Source organism: Saccostrea cucullata, unplaced genomic scaffold (genome assembly GCF_032062105.1).
Source record: "Saccostrea cucullata isolate Sc308-1 unplaced genomic scaffold, CSIRO_AGI_Scuc_v1 ctg2253, whole genome shotgun sequence".
Taxonomy (NCBI): Eukaryota; Metazoa; Mollusca; class Bivalvia; order Ostreida; family Ostreidae; genus Saccostrea; species Saccostrea cuccullata.
Window position 1 is genome coordinate 19,144 of NW_026936489.1, and position 20,653 is coordinate 39,796.

A 20,653-nucleotide genomic window follows, 5' to 3' on the forward strand; every position below is an offset into this window, starting at 1 on the left:
CCATAGATGCTTTGTGTCAAATTTGGTTGAAATTGGTTCAGTGGTTGCAGAGAAGAAGCTGAAAATGTTCAAATGTTAACGCACAACGCACAACGCACGACGCACGACGACGGACGAAAACGGATAGCAATAGGTCACCTGAGTTTACTCAGGTGACCTAAAAAGAAAAAATGCCTGTAAAATGCAGAAAAATTATCCAATCATTATGAAAACCCCAGGTGCACACCTTTATATGGTGAATAATAAGTGTATAAATTTTCAGACAAATCCATCCAACAGTTTCTGAGAAATGGTCCGGACAAAATGTTGTCTACAGACAGACGGACAGACAGACGGACATGGTGATTCCAATATACCCCCCTAAACATCGTTTGCGGGGGAATAATAATTCCTGGCCTTAAATATGTAATTAGATCGTTAGCATATTAACCAGGATGTTCAAAGAATTCATGCATTTCACTATATAATCATTAGAGCCCCACCCTAAAACAAGAACCCCTGACCCTGGGGCCATAAAATTCACAATTTTGGTAGAGGCACTCTTGCTCATCATTTCTATGTACTTATTAAATGAACAAGTTTAAGTTTGTTCAGAAATAGTTCCCACATCCACAAAGATAAGGTAAATTCGAATGTGTAGCCATAAAAAGTTAATTGCTAGTTAATTAATTAACTAACTCCATGATTAAATAAAAATTCCATAGACTGAATATTAGAATTCTTGCAAAGAAACTGCCGATTATAACTTATACCAAGGAATATTTATGAGACTTTATCAATAGTAAAAAATATATGAAGACATATTTATTTTCTACAGTTTTTGTTTTACTTTTCTTTCGGAAAATTTTAAGTGTAAGCACGTGCCTAAAGTGTCTAATGGCAGCTATGCCACTGTTATAAAAATATATAAAGATTGGAGACTATTATGATTAATCAAATCTTTCTTTATGATTTATTGTAATGTAAAAATCAGCTAAATTTGATTTGAATAATTGATTTTTTATACAGAAAAATTTATGAAAAACAACATAAAATTGTATATAATTCTACATCGAGCTTTTTTTATTGTAGAAGAAATAACGCCACAAAATATGCATCACTTAATAGACGCTGCGCAACACCGGAGGAGCCATCATCCCAACCACTTCATCAGGAATTATAGGCAGTTGACGAGCCTTAAAGTTGCATACAACAGATTTGGCACAGACGACTTTCCTCGTAACAATATGTCTTAAACAATATGTTAAAGATTACGTGAGAAAAAACTGTAAACGGAGAATACCGCTCTATCATGAGAGATTATCTCCATGTTTCAGACAAGAAAAACTACATTGTATTCAGTTTTGTTAGTAAAATTCGTTGATAATAATAAGCATTTGAAAATCAATATATGTACATGTGTATAGTGCAATTACTTTTAATGAGTATAATGATTATAACAAATTATTTGAATTGTGTTTCCGATTATAATATCTGTTTAATTGTCATAAGTAAAGAATAATGAGAAAAAAAGTATATTCTCATACATTTTGTCACATTTTCTTATCATGTACAATTTGCAAAGTTGTCACTAAGAATTAAAATAGCAGGGTTCGTCAAAGAGTAAAAGGGGAATTGGGATTTCTGCACTACCCGGGTGTTTAGAGGGATTATGCAAATAATCGAGGGATACTGTCATTAAAAGGAAATAACTTTATTCGGTAATAACCTATATTTGCCCCCCCCCCAAAAAAAATCAAACTTCCATGGAGAAATACTTCATTATGTTCATAAACAGGGGAGTATATGCTGACTTCAAAGTACTGAATATTTTCATAAGTAATGATGTCATACGTACGAAATAACTTCTAAAACATGACGTAAATTTCTTTCTTATTCATATCTACAGCCGTGGGGGCTCACGCCTCAATTCTCCAGGATTTTTGCCACTGAATTTAAAAGAAGCAATATTTACGTATACAATGTATAAAATCATTTTTTTTTCATAAATAACTTAAATAAGTATGCATAATTCAAAAAGAATGAAAGTATATATACATATATATCATGTACATATTGTTAAAGTGTAACAAAACAAAATCAGTACAGAATGTAGACTATCTTCACCAGTGATATAAATTGCAGAAATTCAACTACAATTCTTCTGAATAAAATACATGTAGTAACGAAAATTTATGCAATTTTTTAATATTGTTTCAATTTTCAGTAACTCTCAGCCACACCTCTTTCCTAGACTTAAAGGACGAAACAGATACAGTAACTGAGGCAACTCCCACTATGAAACGAGGGAACTCGGTTCCTAACGGTGCCTCTAAAAAGACATCTACCCAGCATTTTCCCAAATATCACCCTGGCCAAAGAGTACGGCTGCTACTTTCACGGACTCCAGTCACGGAGAAAGCTACCTGGATCAAGTCCCGACACAAGGAAGCCAGGGGACATTCAGCGGTGTGGAAGACATCATTTTAACAGAATTAAGGTGAGCATTTAAGCCGTATTTTTCCTCATTTCATAATACATCGATATTTATTTTCATTAATGTTAAATTCGCTTTCATCATAAATCAATATTTTAAAAAAAGACACTTTTAATGTATACTAGAAGACGAACAAGCTGAAAAGTAAAATGATGCAGAGATCATCACATCCAACCTACCCCAACAAGAGGAGCTGCGAACTTTGAGATCACTGAAGGATGCGATGAATGCCAATGTGCAGCAGATGGAGATATTGATTATAGACGAAAATCAGTTTTAGATGAGATTAAACAGTGATCTGTAACACTAATGCAAAGGAAGACTCGTTGTGGAGAGGAAGACTCATTTTACGCACGGCTAACAGTTTTTTTTTTTTTTTTGGGGGGGGGGGGGGTAATAGGAATCACCTTATCTGTCTGTTTGTAGATTTGCTAAAGAGAATTTACATACAGTTTCACAAAGTACTGTATTTCCGAAGAAAGAGGAGAAGGAAATGAAAGACATTCTTATATATAACTCCAACAAACTTTTAAAGAAAATTCAGCGTATGTTCAATTTTTTTTCTCAAGAGAAAAAGAATAGACATATTTTACTTTGAAAATTTAACAAAACACAATATATGTTGTAAACAGAAAATGATAAATTGTACATTTTCCATAAATGGTTTTCAAGAGGAAATCTCAAAACTCCAATGATTAATTGTGAGGGTGAGATACCAGTTGATATTGAGGTCACTATAACAATGTCTCATCTCATACAGGCTCTGACAGGAAGCTCTTCACTACCTAGAAATATTGACAATGGCAAAATTAATGTTGATCATAAGATTAAGAGTACAAAACTTACTTTTGTAAATATCTGTGCTCCATCAATTTGTTTTTCAAATTGTAGCATTAACCAGGAATATTCAAAATTTGAGGTATCCTTTTTGAATAGAATCGTCGGAGTACCTGGGTTTAGAATCGAATAGGCTAATGATGCACAGTAAATGATCAGAAGCAAATGTTTGTTTAATTAAAGCGTTAGCTTATATTCCACTACATCATATTAATTTTCTGATCTCATTTGATCCATTAGTCTCTCTGTTAACTTTTCTAATTTTTATTACCTCTTCTCAAGAAACAACTAGTCCAATTTCAACCAAACTTGACACAAAGAATTTTTTGATATAAGGAATTCAAGTTTATTCAAATGAAGGACTTCACCTTCTGCAAAAGAAGTTATTGGCGACTAAAGGGATTTACTAACTATACTGACATTTTCTTAGACGGTGTACACTTAAATTCATGGGGAATGCGAAAATATTTTCACCAAATAAGGGGAATTTTGTTACAGATTCACAAGCATCTTTGAGCCATTATGTCAGGTGAGTCTGGCTAAATTGATTCATTTGGAATATATTTACATATTCATGACTCATCATACCGTCAAAAATATATAGCTTGTGTACAATCATTACTTACATAATTTGTAATTAGGTTATTGTATAGACTCACAACAGTTCGGTAATATAATATTATGTCATGCATATAGATTAACTGTATTACTTGTGTAACTGTATTACTAGTGTATCATTTTGTTTATATCACTTTCATTTTGTTGCCCAGTCCATGTTTATTGGACAAGCCTACGTATACCGATTACCATAGATAGTTTTCCAGACAGTCAATTACTACAGGTAAAGTAGGCTTAATACTCTGTGTACAGCCCAGAGAGCAGCACAGAGTCGTACATGTACATTGCCCTTTTTTGAAAGAGGGCGAGGGAACGGCAACGCTAGACGAGACACCGACAAGGGGTGTCTTTGAACAATAATATATGTGACGCGCCACGCAAAAACCTCCCTTATGTCTATTATGACGTAACGTCAAAAGACGCGTCTAACGTCAATAAGGTAAATGCGTCGTAAAAACGTCTGCCTGAGAGAAATTATCCCTAGAGGAACAAGGGGATGTTTTTTTATTTATATGCTTAGACAGATTCTTGGGTGTAATTTGATGTAGTTTATTCATTACAAACTTAAGTCTCCGTCACGTGTCTGTGTGATCTTTCCTTTTCACAATTAAGTGCGTATATTTTAAAGATTTCAAGTGGTGGCTGAAAAAATCCCGTAACTTCGGGCGTAAGGCCGTTTTTAAAATGAAATTTGTTTGCCCTCTCCCTATTCGGGTTTTAAAAAATCGCATTGGGCTTGAAAATTATTATGTACAGCATTATTTTACAAATAAGAAAACGATTACAAGAATTTAATATTTCTTACAATTTATTACATTTAAGGAACACAACATGATGGATAGAGTTAATCATAAACCATTACAAAACAAAAAAAAAAATTCCTGTATTCCAGTGCCTGACACTCAGCTTTTTTTTTTTTTAAACCTAACATTGTGATACTTTTGTTGTACCTTTTACTTTTGTAATTTTCGAAAAAAAAAATCATTATTTCGAATTAAATTGGATCAAGTTAGCCTGTCCCCTTAAAGAGATATCAGAGATAGCTCGTACACTTCACATTTCGTGTTGTTAAAATAGAGCCATCAAAGTTACTTCTATTTCTTCCCGAATAACTGTTTAAATATATCAGAATGAAAATGGCTTTTAAATAAGGAATAATTACATTCATTTAGTCAGGAACATGTACAATTTCAAGTGATAAACTACGTTTGCAATAAAGATTGCAGGGAAGTCGGCTTATACTGCCGAGTATCTACATATTTATTGTCCGAGCGGTTTCTCCTTTAAGTTCCAACTTTTCTTAGTATTGTGCTAAATGATAAGTCCGTATTAAAGTTCACTAATTTATTTACATGTGATTGTCTACACACAATATTTACACACACGCATAGTCCACATTTCACAGTAGAAACAATAATAAAATAATCCAAATGAAAATACAGTATATAAAATCCTAAAATCCCGTAATCCGACATAAATCCATTCTGAATCAATTCTATCAAACTCCTATAGCATCACTAACTTCAACTATCTCTATAGAATAACTTTTCTTCAACTCTCTAAACACACATAACTACAACAACTATAATTTCATCTACTCAATGATCAAATGCTCTCATTTATATAGTAAACTGAGCCTCCACAATGTGGGGAGTGAAAATTCTACCTCCTCTAAGTGGGGAGGCAATACATAAAATTATACAAGGACCACCCGTGATTAACTAATTATCACTGTAATTAAAGGGCAATAAACTGACTATGCTTACTAATAGATAAGGTGATACAGCTAAACGGGAGATTAATAATAAGTAGCTAACAATCCGGAATCTGAAAATCAAGTAATATAAATTCTCTACAACTCACCCCCACTCAATATTTGACTCCGCTGAAATAAAGAAAATAATTAACTAAAACTAAGCTAAGCGAAACATTGAAAAAAAAAATGAAACTGAAAAACATACATGAAAGATAACATAAATATCAGCAATACACGTGCTTCAAATTGACATAATAAATCAAATAAAAGTAATAAAAGATTTTCAAATACATGTATAATAACATCAATAAACAAAAAGCATTAATAAAAACAAATCCGATTGTACATCTGTGAATAATGTAAACCAACAATAGAGACATAATTAGGGCCCCGCAAGGATTTGCGGGTGCCCTATAGTAATCACTCTGTCTGTCCGTCTGTCTGTCTTCCGTCCACAAATTTTCTGTTTTTCTCTAATAACTTTTTTTATGGTTGCCCAATCAAGTTCAAATTTGGTATGGTAGTTCAGTAGGCAGAAATACATATTTTGATGCTAAGTTTGGTTCTCAATGTCTTCTGGTTTGGAGCTGGGGTGGTGGGGTAGATTCCTTAACTATGCATAAGAATGAATGGGCAACTTTTATTTTATGGTTGCCCAATCAAGTTCAAATTTGGTATGGTTGTTCAGTAGGCAGAAATACATATTTTGATGCTAAGTTTGGTTCTCTATGTCATCTGGTTTGTAGCTTGGGTGTGCTTAACTTTAGAATGCATTGGCAAAGAGAGATAACTGCTGAAGAAGTTCCCATTGTAAAATGAATGCTGGCTATGAGTCCTTTGGGATTAATTAGGTTTCCTCCTGAAGAAAATCCAGAGCATTATCTTTTATATCTGTCACATTGAGATTAATTACCACCTCTGTCTGCAAATGAAGTTAGTTTTGAAGTTTAGTCAATTTGGAATGCTATGAACACTGTGAAATGTGGATTTAGATATAAATTTTTATAATTTATTTTTCTTTAATAGTTATGATTTCATTGAATTCTAAAAATAAGAAATAGATTAAAGAAGATTTTTTGAATTACTTTTTAAAATTTTTGTTAATTAATTTTTAAGGTAGTTTTATAAAACCCCCATTCTATTATTTATACTGAAAAAAGTTCTTGTTGTAACTTTAGAAGAAAATGATGAGAGAGGTACAATTTATCCTTTGGGAACAATTATCTAGCCTGCTGCAGAAAATTTAGTAGGCTTTTCTTTATCTTTAAGATTAATGTAAACCTTTGTCTGCAACTGCTGTTTGTTTGAAGTCAAGGTCAAGCTTTCATGATATTTGCATTTATTGAATTTGAAGGCTGGCATTCTATATAACACAAGCTTCATAATTGATTAATACATGCAAATGAATATTAAATTGTTCTTTACTGCCTTAAGTAAATACAAGGATATCATTTCAAGTTTTTGAATATTCAGGAATCATCTTGAAAGAACAAAGGGCGGTATTAGCAGTAATCTGCCGAAAAATTTCCGATATTTTAAACTTCTTTTTTTCATCTTTTGATCTTGAGCATTGGAGTAAGTACGATGCGAACTAAATTCCACATGTACAAAAATGACGTAATTTTTCATTATGACGTCACAAATACGCGCTAAACATGGAATGTTAACTAAAATTCGTTGAAAAATGGTTTGAAATAAGAGAACTTTCCAAAAATTAGACCCTTGCGCATGCAACAACCAATTTTATATTTCGCATGCAAGTTCTTTGGTATATCTTTTATTCATATGATAAATATGGTGTTGGTTGTCACTTGCGCTCAATATGAATTTTGGAAAAATTCTATACGAAAGCCCGACATTTTACCATACGTATTCACTTGATATCGATGTTCTTGACACAAATTTGACGCAAAATGTGGTTATTTTTATATTTTAAATTCTATCAAGAGTCATTGTTTGCAATCTTATATACTTATAAGATTAACGGTGATAAATAATAAAGAATTAATGAATGGAAAATCTTTTGAAAACAAGGATTAAGTTTAATGAGATACACAACGTGTACTGATGCCGTTTGTAGATGCACGTGCATTGTACCCAAAAATAGTATTGAACAACTTTACTAAAATCTCTCAAGATTTAATTAATTCCATAAAAAAAACACGACGATATTTTTTTATTTTCAGAATTATTTTTGATCTGTCATACCTCGGTATATATTTTAAAATTTGTTCCCTACGAGTCATGAAACTTAACTTCTTTATAATTACACGACGCACGGACATGTTATGTAGCTTATATGTAGCATTGCACGCGTGACCTTCAAATATACCTATTTGAATAAATATCACAGCCATATTAAATAAGATATACACTGAAATAGTATTCAAAACGTTTTACAATAAATATAAACTTTTACATTAATGCAGTCATAGCCTTCAAAATAAGGACATTTTAAAGGTAGAATTATCCAGCCTTAAGTTGTGAAAATAACATGTAAAACTGTTATACTTATAGTTGATAGATGTTTAAACATTAAAATCCAAATTGAAAAAGAATCTCTTCTTAAGCATAGGCATCGGAACCGGGGGGGGGGGCAGCCCCCCCCCCACTTTTTTTCCAAATATATACTTAGTTTAGACATTGAACGTATCTTCGTAGGCTTAGCCCCCCCCCCCCCACTTTCCACAGATACGTCTTAGTATAGGTTAAAAATTGGGGAAATGGTGGTGTTTGGAGAAAAAAATTTGGTACTGAAGCTCGAACCTATCCCCCCCCCCCCCCCCTTTTCGTGATTTGGGAAATGGACATTTTTCCTTTTTATTTTCTTTTTTTTTTTTTTTTGCTTGTCAGGTTTTCTGAGAAGGTACAAAAATTTTTTTTACACTTAGCCCCCCCACTTTCGATTTGCTTCCGACGCCAATGTTAAGAAAAAAAAAGTCCTGATATCTATGTAGTGTCCACACTAACAGTCTAAAAACGAAACATTTCCAAGTTTATTACTTTCTGCAAATAGGCCTACTAGTGTTTCTTTTAAAAAGATTTAGCGTCGCCGTTAATGCCAATTGCACTGCACACGGATACTTGTGGAGGACCTCTTCGTTTTCATCCATAGAATTTTTTTAATTATTTGTTAAAGATTTTCATAAAAATTTCCAAAAAGATGAAAAATTATGGATAAACCCCTCGGTGTTCGTTGTTACGAATGCAAGCAGACTTTCTTTGAAAGGGGACTCCACGGAATGATTTAGGACATCTTTATTGGTGTCTTATAATATTTGCTGTGTCTTCCTTGTAAGATAAAAACTGCGAGTATGCTGTAAAATTAATCTTATCCACAAACAGTACATCTTTTCAATTCAATTGATACATATGTATATGCAAAATTCGGCTCTTAAATTAAGGTACGTTTGTGCATAAATGTGTGCTTTATATTGCCCCGAAACGTACAAAGTAATAATTTCGATCTATTTGAATACACTTGAAACTCAATCACTTCTTAATCGAAGTGCATGCAGACAGAAAGCCATCATCTACTTTCTAAAGTTAAGGTATCGGAAAAAAATATTTTTTTTCAAAAGTTGTAATACAGTTAAAAATCAATACATGTACATGTAGATCTTATTTTATTTTACTTTATTTTTCTGTGGTATTTTTATCTATAACCTAGATAAACAACAATTACGAGATGATAGGGGAATATGCAGAATGTGACCCCCCCCCCTCTGCACATTATGTTTTCAAATTTATAACAATTACATAAATTTTTCATGTATTACATACACGGTATAACAAAGATGAAAAAAAGAATTTGAACTTCATTTATCTTTTTCCTGTATATGTTAATGACAAGGATGGATCCAGGAATTTTGCCAATAGCGTGAGGGGGCTTATAAAGCAACAAGAAACACGTACATTAAGAAATACCAGTTAACTTCTGCAAAAGAAACGGGTCAGAACTTTTTTAACCAAGAAAATTTTCCAACAACAACAACAACAACAAAAAAAAAACACTCTGAAAAGTGGAAAACCCCGTTTGGAAGGGGTAGGCTTGTGACAAACCAATCGACATACATCTTTATATAAAATCTATAAATGTATGCAACTGCTACTTATAAGCATTTACACGGAACAAAAAATGAACACGACTGAATAATGCACTTCGCTAAGCTTTTCAACAGATATACATTGATATAATCCTATAGATGGGGGGGGGGGGGGGGGGGTCTTTATATGTAAATTCGGTGTATTCCCCTGTTATTATGCAGGATATATATAATCACAAATTGTCTTATGCTAAGTTTGATTTAAAATATTTACTGCATGTGCTGATATTTTCAATCGGGATCGAATTTCTTTAATCATTTAAGACATTCTTTATTTGTAAATAATGACTATTAGATGAAGACCAAGATTCCCCCTCCTTTTTAAGTTCATTGTGTAGACCAGAGTAAATCGATTCCTCATGTGCACTTGAAAAACAGGTTTCTTTACTATTTTTTGAGAATGATTAAATTCTATTTACATTGACATTTTTGTCTTTTCAACTGCGTGTACGTTACACTTCTTAAGAACTGGCCCCCTCCCCCACTCCACGTCTAAACATAAGTGAATAAATTTAAAGAAAAACTACACGCCCATTTCCTGATAATGCTATACAAAAACAAAAGACTTATAAATACTATTTTCTGGACCCGATCCGTTGTGTATCGCACACAGGAGGGAAAAGACCACTAACTATTTTCCCATAGAACTCCATACAAACCTTAGGCTCTCTCAGTACTTTACTATGACAATTTCAGAAAAATCTTTAGCATCATTTCAAACTTTGTTCTAAGCCCTAACAAAAAATACTGAAAAAAATATATGGTCCCATGGCGTTTATAGGTCAAAATTGCAGTTATTTTCAACTTATAGAGATTCGCAGTAAATAACACGCGGCATAAAAAATCAACCCCCACTCCTAAAATCTTCCCTGGTATTTCTATAGTTTCTGTAATATTCCCTCATCCCATCATTTATTTCAAAGGTTATTAATTTTACTTTAAAATGAAAACAATTAAATACCTGATTTCATCCAATGGCATAACGCCTACCCATTCAGTATTCGGTTTAATGTTCCATAACAAACAAAGCCATGTGTTCATCCGGGGATTTGGTGCTCTCTTTCCTAGGAAGAGAGAATGTCGACGTATGGAGCCATAATGAAACGATAAAGCTAAAACTATTTCTTATCTCCCCCCCCCCCTCCCCTGGAGGAAATGTAAAAATTTCTTTTTCACTTCATTTAGCAAAATAATGCAGAACTGGTTGATACTGTTTTTAGAACCATAACCACTGCAACACAACTGTTATACGTAAGCCGAACTACCACAGAATAGACGATCCACTATATTTCCATCATTTCTTTTTTTTTCACCGTTATTCTGTTGGACATTTGTTTTTTTTTTTTTGCAATCAACTAGAGCTTAGATGCCATCAGAGGGAGGATTATTATGATAAAATTTAAAATTATTAAATCAATACATGAATAAATAAAATATCAAAAACAACAGAAACTTCTTGACATAGACCTTCATTGCAGAGTATGCGATTTCAAATGACGCCTAGCTAGCATGTTAAAATAATGACGTCGCGTCTGGATTTTTTCGTAAAATCTCGACGTTCTGCCATGAAAGGTGCAGTATTGAGCGTTATTTTTTAAATGCATACATTTGAGACATGTATATAAATTATATACCATTTAATTTTAAAAATCCTAGGCTTTTTAGAGTGTTTTGAACGGAGCAGATATAAAACGCGGCATTTTTTGGCCAATACCGCCCTTTGTTCTTTTAAGAATACAGTTGCTGTTGTTTATTCTTCGTACATTTTTTAATCATTCATTTTTAAGCTGCACCCTTATAATTCTACCCCATGGCGGGACCCTTGCTGACTGGTCAGTTTTCTAGTTGACAATAAAATTCATATTAAACATTCACAGTTAAGCATAAGTTCACATATTCACATTTAAGTCAGTAACAAGAGATTTAATCCTTTAATTCGACAATTCTCACATTTTGATTACGAAAGTGTTCTGGCACTGCATTTAAAATGTCAGTCGCTAATCTCACAAGGTTCACTTCATTAGGATTCACAGTTTCTGAATGTGAGATCTCGGTATCACGAACAATTTCCGAGTTACCGTCACTATGATAGGTCGTTTTCCCTGTTAATTTTTGGATTATGGTTTCCGTCACTGTTGTTGAATTTGGCATCGATTCCGCCGGCAACGCTATTTTTCGAGTCACTAGATTCGTTGAGGTTTGATTGCACATCCTCACTGCCATTTAAAATGTCTTCCAAATACGCATTCACATTGGCGTTGTTTGTTGAGTTCAAAAGCTTTGGTGTTTTAGGTGTAATACATTCGGACCCAGTAAATCATGCAAATTGCATGAAATCATTGCAGTTAGTGTTCTATTAAACCGCTCAACCAACCATTATCCGTATTTAATGAAACGGATAAAAGTCTTGGTAATAATGTGGTCAGTTGTATTACATTGGGTGATTTTATTTTGATAATTAATTTGTATTTTGTTATTCAATAGAAAACAAAGTTTTTTTTCCAGACTTTCCAGTTTGATTTGGAAGAAGATATTAAGAAATGAATACCAAAAAATAAAAAGTATATTAACTATTTATACTACTAATAATAATTAGGGCCCCGCTCGGCGGGCGCCCTATAGTGATCAGTCTGTCCGTCCGAATTTTTAAATATAAAAAATATTTTTTCAATGAAGCCCAACAGCTTGGTTAATTTGTGTGCTGTACCAATTGCTCAAGGAGAGATTTTTAAAATTGAAAGTAAAAACTTGCAGTGCAGAGAAGTTACTCTAATTGACAATTCAAATTGCTCTTGTAAATTGTCGCTGTTTGAGGATGATGTAAATCGTATGGTGTTACACCAACCAGTTGAAATTCATGATGCGAAAATAAAAATTTACAAAGATCAGGTGTCATTAACAACATCAACAAGAACAAAGTTCATTTCAACTGTCAACAAAAGATTAGAAGATCTGAAATTATGGTTCGAAACATGTGGCAGTGACCTGACAGTTCCAGAGCAGAGATGTGAGCCCAGAACCAAGGAAATAAAAATAACTGATATTCCATCAATTGAGGTCCTATTTCTGAAAATTATGTTTGTTGCCAAAATATTTGGTGTGCGAAAGGATAATACAAGTTATCAAGGTTGTCCAAATCCGTCATGCCACCATGCATTGAAAACACTGCCCAATAAAAAGTTATTTTACTACAGTTGCGGCAAGGCGTACTTTAAAGCATGTCACAGATACAAGAACTTTTTCATGTTAAAAGACAATGACTCTGAATTCAAAATGGGGGCAACTGGGTTTGATATGGTTGGGAAAAAACTTTTTGGTATAGAGTGTGAAGAATTTGTAACTTTTGAGGAGTGCGATCAAAGGGCATTGTTAGAATCAGTCGTAGGAGATATTTATGTCTTCGAATGCTCTTATACAAAGGATTCAAAATCATTGACAATTACTAGTGTTTGGCACATTGTAAAACGCGCTCTATCCTATTCTCCTGGACGAACATGTCGTAATATTCTTTGCTATTAAGAAATCAACTGTTCATCATATTTTTGAAAAAAATCAAAAGCAAATGTTTCAATATACACTTCATTTCAAATAAATACAGCAGACCCTGTTTTAAAAAGAGAAAGCAAAACTGTTTATTTACAACGCGGACTTTGTTTCAGACTTTGCCTAACACTCGAAACAATTTTCTCCGCACTTCAGTTATATCAGAGTTTGTCAATCAGGATTGGATGAAATATTTACCCCATCATTTAATTTTACGATCATTGTGCTTTTTCCAAACGTTTAGACAATCTTTGTTTAATGTTGACTCGCCAGTGATATGAACATGATGAATGTTGAATATTTTTATTCCAATTGTTAACTCCGCAGAAACGCACAGCGACTTAAATCTTTCATATCATATAACCGACCGCCTCTTGGCGGCCGGTAATGAGGCTGTAGGCAAACAAAAAATAAAGAAAGAACTTCAGGCTGGTAGGATAGCAGGTCCGTACTCAATCCTTCCTTTTAAAAATTTACAAGTCTCACCTTTGGGGATAGTTCCCAAAAAGAGTCCCGGGGAGTTCCGAATGATTCACCATCTTTCATACCCCAATTGGTCCTCCATTAATGATAATATACCAGAAAAATTTTGTGCGGTTCATTACCAATCTATTGATGATGCAATTAAAATCATAAGAGAGATAGGGGTAGGAGCTTTATAAGCTAAATCCGACCTGGAAAATGCATAAAAAAAAAACAGGTTCCAATCCACCCGGAGGATTTTTAATTGTTAGATTTTCAAATGGACGGTTTTTTTTATTTTGATAAAACCCTGCCCTTCGGGCTCAGCTATTCATGCCATCTTTTCGAAAAGTTTGGTTCTGCTCTCCAGTGGATACAGCACAAAAAAAATTTGGTTCCCCATTGTATTCTTGTTCTAGACGATTTCCTGTTTATTTGGGCCCCCGATTCTACAGAATGTTACGTTTCACTACTGTCCTTTTATACACTTGCTACTGAGATTAATCTCCCTATTAAATCCGAAAAAAACTGTATTGCCGACAACTACTATAACTTTTTTGGGTTTTGAACTGAAGCGAAACTGTAATCGAGATCAAGTAAACCCTTCGTTTCTCGGTAGTTGCATTGTGCTGACTTCCTGTCTCTTTGTACCTAAATACGGAAACGATCGGGTTGATGAGTTAGTCTTGCACTGAGTCTGTTGTTGACGGCTGATGAGATAAGATCGCCAGAACAGAAGTCAAAGGAAAAGGTACTTCAAGGGAAACCTTGGTTAAAGTCTTACGTGTCTGAAATAGACTTTCGAGGCTTTGGTTTGTTGTCACATAGTACCTGGATACACTTTGGCTGAAGATAAGAAGTGGACGCGCTTCAGTCTTTTGAAGGCGCACGCGCTCCCGAGAAACGAAGGCGTTAGTTTATATATTATTTATTTAAATTTGTGATTGGGAAATTTGATTATTCTTAAATTGTTCAGATAGAACAGCCGAATCCCATTAAAGAACCCGAGAAAACGTTACAGAACTACACTCTATAAAGTTTGAAATCAGATTGCCCGAAGATAAACTTTTAGACCTACGTAACAAGTTAAACATTTTCAGAAAGAAACGTTCAGCTACGTTGCGGGAATTGCAGTCATTAATTGGCCTGTTAAACTTTGCGTGTACAGTGGTGCCCCCTGGTAGAGCTTTTTTGAGAAGAATAATTGACTTAACCCTTGGGTTATAAAAACCTTACCACCATCGAAAGCTTTATAATGAAGCACGAGCAGACCTGCAAGCATGGTTAATTTTTATACCCCCGCTCCGAAGGAGAGGGGGGTATACTGTTTTACCCTTGTGTGTCTGTCTGTGTGTCCGTGTGTCTGTGTGTCCGTCCGAAACAAATTTTCGTCACAGTTTTCTCAGTTTTGTGTGTCAGCTCTTCTTGAAAGAGCTCCGCATTTTTCAGATTCCAGGGACAGATGCTTGAAACTTAAACACAATCTTCTCTGAGGCATGCCATATGGTGGGATACATTTTTGCTCAAATCGGATATCAACTTCCTGTTTGTCTGTGCGTCTGTCCGTTTCATACATAACAAATTTTCGTCACAGCTTTCTCAGCAACTACTCATTGTAGATGCTTGAAATTTTAACACAATCTTCTCTGAGGCATGCCATATGGTGGGATACATTTTTGCTCAAATCGGTTGTCAACTTCCTGTTTGTCTGTGCGTCTGTCCGTTTCATACATAACAAATTTTTGTCACAGTTTACTCATCAACTAATCATAGAGACTTAGATGCTTGAAATTTCAACACAATCTTCTCTGAGGAATGTCATATGGTGGGATACATTTTCACTCAAATCCGATGTTTAATTCCTGTTTGTCTGTGCGTCTGTCTGCTTCATACATCACAAATTTTTGTTACAGTTTTCTCTGCAACTACTCATTGTAGATGCTCAAAATTTTTACAAAATCTTATGCCATATATCGGGATACATTTTTTTTTTCAAATTGGATTTCAACTTCCTGTTTGTCTGTGCGTCTGTCTCTTTCACACATAACAAATTTTCGTCGCAGTTTTCTCATTAGCTATTCATAGCAGATGCTTGAAATTTTATTACACGCTTTGCTGAGGCATGCCATATGGTGGGATTAATTTTGATATGAATCTGATGTCAACTTTATATTTTTCAGTGCATCTGCCTGTAATTGAACTTGTGAAGACATATTAATATGATAGTCCTTATTTACATCAGAGCGGGGGTATTACTAGTGAGCATTGGCTCACAGATTTCTTGTTATTGAGCATTTCAATGGGCGAGCCCTTTTTCACTCGGGAATAACTCGTACATCAAAGTCCCCTCACCTCTATACTGATGCTAGTAACTCTGGGTATGGTGGGGTCTTTGGTCGTAAGTGGTTTTTATGGACCTTTCACTGACGATTGGGTAGAATATCACATTTCGGTAAGGGAATTCTTTCCAATTGTTTTAGCAATGGAAATGTGGGGCCCTCTTGTAGCTTATACCTCCATTGTATTCCACTCTGATAACATTGCTGTGGTCCACGGTGTCACGCCAATTTTTTACAGACCAACACCGACTTTCCCTTTCTGTTGGTTAGATACAAAACTATATCAATCTCACAGTTTCCATATTGGGGCAGCTACAGCTGCGGCAAACGCAGGTGCCACAGATATTGAGATACAGAATATGGGAAGATGGAAGTCTTCAGCATTCCAAAAATATATACGTGTCCCAGTGTTCACCTTATAATTCATTCACCAGACAACACTGTTGCCTCTTTGGTGGCACATTAGAAAATCATTCTTTGGGGTTTCTGGTCGTTCCTGTTTCTCAACAATATATGCATTATGAACATTTGTGAGTGAATAGGTCGTTCTGAGAGAGTATCAAACCTTGGAGTCAGGGGCTTCAGGTTGATACCAAGTTTGGTACTTTATTTGATGCTTTGTAAATATGTTGGTAAGAATTGGCAGTAACTCGTTAGCTAACTTTTTCTTAGTTTTATGACTGGCACAGTCCTATCAACAGGACGGAACCTTGGAGTCAGGGGCTCCTGGTTCAGACATGAGCTTTGTTACACAATTTTTTGGTTTGATATTTGATTATGCATTTCTTTTATTGTTCAGTATATATCTTGATCAATTCATACCTTTAACAAGCCTTTATATATATTTGTCAGTGTACGAATATTCCGAAGAACGAGTTGTTCTTTGTAATAAACAAATATTAAAGATAAGGCAAACACAAACTACTCGTAGTAATAGATTCGAAAAGAATGCTTGCAGACGGCGGGATATTCACACTCCATTTTGTACAGTAAATATTGTTTGGCTGGACTAGGGAAAAAAATGTTTAAAAAGGAAAATTGTGCACCTACAGCTTCTACACTCGGACCATAGTCATTTTCTTTCGTCTCGGAACACATTTGGATCGAAGCTTTCCTTTTAAATAGGAGCCAAGTAGTTGTGGTCGAAGGGGATGAGTCCGATGTTGGAAGAGTTAAGTCTGGAGTGCCCCAGGGATCAGTACTAGGACCCAGCCTTTTCCTATTCTACATCAATGACTTACCGGACCACCTAACTTCTACAGTACGGCTCTTCGCTGACGTAATCTCTGTTGAGATTCTGCTAGGCTAGATATTAGGACTGATGCCTACAGATCTAGCCTAGCAGAATCTCAACAGAGATTATTCGCTGACGATACCATAGTATACTTAACTATTTCAACGAATTCAGATTGTCACATCCCTCAAGTAGACCTAAATAAACTTGCTCTTTGAGAAACAAAATGGAAAATGAAATTTCAACCAGATAAATTTACAGTACTCACAGTTTCGAAAAAGAAAAATCCTATTATCTTCAACTACACCCTTCATAATCATGTACTTGCCCATGAAGAGTCCACAAAATCATCCGTATATCATGTGTATATACGTAATTTTCTAGGCTTGCATGCTCTAATTCTTCATTACCTTAAAGCTGCTTCGGAGCTTAGACAAGCCCATTTTTGACCAACTAAATATACGTAATTTTCGGAGCTTGGTTGTCCTAATCAATCATCACTTTGAAGTTCCAATTTTTTATAAACGAAATACACGTAATTTTCGGGGCTTTTATGTCCTAATTAATCATTACTTTGAAGTTTCAAATTATACTTGTGAGCTTGGGGATTTCATTAAAGTTCTGTGTGATGTTTTCATTATAGTTTTCATAAGTTTCCTAAAAGCCGTCGTTGATGGAATTCATTGATGTATCATTGAATAATTACAATTTTTCAAGACTTAGAACATTGTACTTGATTTACTCAGACATATTCTACAAATATAAATTTTAAAGGAATAATAAAGGTCAAATGAACACAGTTTTTTAGTCTTAATCAATACCTACGTTTTCCTTACGTATCATGTTGACAAAAATTTAAAATTTTATGGTTTAAAACACATAACTTATGCCAATATATCCCAGTAATGTGTGTAAATAAAGGCAATCTGGTTCACCTAATTAAGCATCGTAGCCAGTTCCGAAGATGCTTCGTAGTGCGCGCGCTGCTGATAACGAAGATTACCGAAAGTCTGCAGGCATGGAATCCGATGCACAAAATGTAAGTTTTAGAACTTTTTTTTAATGAAACGTTGTACAAAAGCATCTTATTTGTATTTTGACAGAAGATATTCTTTATAATAATCATCCAGGGAAGCGGTAAATGAAATAAGATGCTTATTACTCTAAGAACATGAGCCTTACGTTTCTCGGACTTCAAAGGGGCCCCGTAAGGGGAAATCGAAAACAAAAATATTTCGATAATTTGATCTATATTAGTATAATTATCTATGAAAAATCAAAGAAAATTTTTCACCAATTATTTGAATACCGTATATTATCACTGCATAAAAAGATTAAATGGATTTTGAATAAGACGCATCACTGAACTTCATAAAATATGAAGTACACTCTTGCTCTATTTTTTCCATGCTAGGTCCTACATGTATATAAGTACAGTTTACGTTAAATACATTGAACATCTATGAAAATACTATCACATAGCATAGCAATCCTGTTTTATAATATTTATCACAATATTATATAAATTGAATATCAAATAGGGAACTGTATCAGCATGGCTATGGTAATGTACTGTGCAAAACATAAAAACAATGATATGCATGGTCACTCATTGATGTTGCAGACTTCTGAAGAGGAACATATAAGTGATGAGTGTACGAGGAAGAGGAGGGCACAGTCAGAGAAGAGTAAGGAGAGCTGGGCGCATGACCAGAGATAGAGGTAGAGGGCTGACCCGTGGACGTCGAGGCCGGGGTGGTCGAGTTCAGACCCCTAACAGAGTTGACATAGCAGCAACTGCCAGAGTAGAAAGAACAACAGAACTGAAGGCAAGAATTTATATTACTGATATCAGTGTAAACATATTATTAACGTAGCAAATTTATTAAATAAATTTTTAGATTACATTATGATATGATTGTGGGTTTAATTCCAGGAGCGCATTAGTAATCTCCCCGAAGAGAATGTGCGGGAGCTGCTTTTTGAGATATCGCAAAAGAATCCAGCTTTTGTTTTTGACATCCTTGAGGCAGGAAGCAGGACTAGAGTGCAGCAAGGGTATCACCCATCACCAGACCAGGGAAGTCCAGAATGGTGTTCCTGCAGGAACTGCTGAGAGATGCCAACCGAAGCAGAACGGCTATGTTGTGGACAGTTGCCAGAAAACTGCTTTTCTTGGATCAGAGTTAGTTGCTTCTCAATATTATAATGTGTTGTTAACGAAATACTTATCTGAAATTTCATCTTATATTCAAACTTATATATAATCGTTGATATTAACCTCATTCTCAATAACATGGTATAAGAAATCTTCATCAGTTTTAATTATGCTTTTAGGATTTTGATCTTGTGGTGTTAGACGAGTTAATCCTCCACGTTGCCAGGACTTATAGGCAAGATGTCCTTGCAGTTCCAAATGACAATGACTGGAACAGAGGAAACCGTCATACTGCCTACAAACAATACATCCTCTTGCGGTATGGAGGGCTTGGTGCTGGGAATCGGCGAGTGATTCCAAGCTGTTGTGTGTGGAGGATCAGGGATACTTTTCCTGATCCTTTTGGACAATATACAGGGTTTGTGCATGGCAGACTTGCATAACAGTCCCTTCCATCTTTAGAGTACATTGTGGAAATCAAGTAAAAGATAAATAAGATTTAAATTCAGAACAATCTTGTAATTTCAGATTTTGGCTTCTGTACAAAAATAATGAATTCATTCAGGTTTTGAATTTAGGCAATTTGATAAATGAACTTTTGAGTTTGAATTACTGTTTGTTATCACAATATTTTCATGAATATTTGACAGTCTTTTAATAAATAAATATATTGAATGTACAATTTATGAGTTGGTAAAAAGTATTATCATATAATCCCTATTAGCCACCCGGGTGAATAGAAAATTCCGAAAAGTTGGCAGTTATTTTGGTATTCTTGTTATGATATTATAAATGTCATAATTTAAACTTCAAACTATATAACCTCCTGCTTTTCAAGCGGGGAGTATTAAATTCTTTTTGAAAAAAAAAAACAATTCAAAGAACCGCTTAAGTATTGTCTAACTTTACTTTCAATGAAGATAATCCACCCAAATTATACTAATTAAATGATTCATTTTCCACTGAGAAATTGGATAATAGGCAAGTTTCAATTTTACTTTCTTGAAATTTTGGCAGACTTTTGATAGGATTCTAGATTATTTTAATCACTGTGCAGGGGGCTCTTATTTCCTGATAATTGAATAAAATTTTTAAATTTTACTTTAGCAATATCTTTTGAACAG

At 34.5% G+C, this 20,653-nt stretch overlaps 1 pseudogene; it reads left to right on the plus strand.

The window, feature by feature from the left end:
* The first annotated feature begins 18,181 nt into the window (after positions 1-18,181).
* Positions 18,182-20,449, plus strand: LOC134245709 (uncharacterized; annotated as a pseudogene).
* Positions 20,450-20,653: the final 204 nt, after the last annotated feature.